Source organism: Cryptomeria japonica, chromosome 9, assembly GCF_030272615.1.
Source record: "Cryptomeria japonica chromosome 9, Sugi_1.0, whole genome shotgun sequence".
NCBI lineage: Eukaryota > Viridiplantae > Streptophyta > Pinopsida > Cupressales > Cupressaceae > Cryptomeria > Cryptomeria japonica.
In genome coordinates, this window is record NC_081413.1 from 167,648,843 (window position 1) to 167,650,641 (window position 1,799).

A 1,799-nucleotide genomic window follows, 5' to 3' on the forward strand; every position below is an offset into this window, starting at 1 on the left:
AGGTGGTAAGAACTTCAGAGGTAGAGGAACCTTTGGTAGAGGGCAAAATGCTTCAAGAAATGAAGAACATCAAAACCAAGAAGGAAGTGGGGACTCACAAAGAGGAACATATAGAGGATCCTTTAGAGGGAGAAGCAATTTTAGGGGCAGGTTTGGAAGCTCAAGGAGAGGAAACACAATCTTCACCAATAGGTGTTACCACTGCAACCAAGTTGGACATACCATGAGTAGGTGCCCAGGAAAAGCCTCAAGTTCAACCAGCTCATACATGGGTGAAAGAAGGACTCAGTTAGTGCAAGAGGAGGATACTCAGAGTGAGACCTCTCCAATCAGCAAGGTAGGGCCAGTGATAGATGGAGAAAATTTGATGATGAGAAGAACAATGCTAAAGATACTGCAAGCTCAAGAGCCACCACAGAGGAAAAGTCTATTTAGGACCACTTGTAAGTCACATGGAAAAATTTGTAAGGTGATTGTGGATTCAAGTTCCACAGAGAATATTGTCTTAGTTGAAATGGTGGATAAGCTCAAACTGAAAAGATTACCTCATCTCACTCCCTATAAGGTATCATGGCTCAACCGGGGTCAACATGTCTTAGTTGATGAACAAGCATGGGTGGAATTTAAAATTGGTGAATACAAAGACAAACTACTATGTGACATATTGCCTATGGATGCTTGTCATCTGCTTTTGGGCTTTTCATGGCAATATGATGTGAAAGCCTATCATGCTGGAGAAAAGAACAGTTATCTCATCACTAAAAATGGTAAGAAGTATCAAATGGATCCATTACCTGATCCAAAGGAGGAAAACAAGTAGGGTCAAGTGTTATGTTGCTGAGTAGTAAAGAGTTCCTTAAAGTATTAAAACAAGAAGGTAATCAGGGCAATGCTATAGTGCGAAAGGCTAAAGATGAAGCTAAGGTAAATCCAATGAGTGAAGTGCCCAAGAAGTGCAAGGTCTACTAAAGCAATATGCAGAAGTTATAGGAGAAGATATGGCTAATTCTTTGCCTTCAATGAGGGATGTAAATCATCAAATTGACTTAATACCAAGGGCAAATCTGTGTAACAAAGCTGCTTATAAAATGACACCTAGTCAAAATGAAGAGATCGCCAAACAAGTGCAAGAACTCCTAGACAAAGGGTTTATTAAAAAGAGCATGAGTCCTTCTATTGTTCCTACAGTTCTACTGCGTAAAAAGGGAGGAAAATGGAGGATCTGCACTGACTCAAGGGCAATTAATAAGATCACTATAAGATACCGATTCCCCATGCCAAGGATAGAGGACCTATTAGACAATCTAGGTGGAGCATGCTACTTCACAAAGGTGGATTTGAAGTTTGGTTATCATCAGATAAGAATCAGACCTGGTGATGAATGGAAGACAACATTTAGAGCCAATGCAGGCCTATATGAGTGGTTGGTGATGCCTTTTGGCCTCACCAATGCACCTAGTACCTTCCAAAGGCTCATGAATGAAGTCTTAGTTGAGTTTATTAGCAAATTTTTTATTGTGTATCTTGATGACATTTTGGTCTTCAGCAGGTCCAAGGAGGAACACCTTAAGCATGTGGAGATGGTCTTGAAGAAGTTGAAGGAGGCTCAACTCAAAATCAACCTTGAAAAATGTGAGTTCTTGAAAACAAAGTTAGTTTACCTTGGTTTTGTCATTTCACAAGGTTGCTTGAAGATGGATCCAAGTAAAGTAGAAGAAATACTTAATTGGCCTATACCTAGGGGCAAAAGTGATTTTAGAAGTTTTCATGGAATGGCATCTTTTTATAGGAAGTTTGTG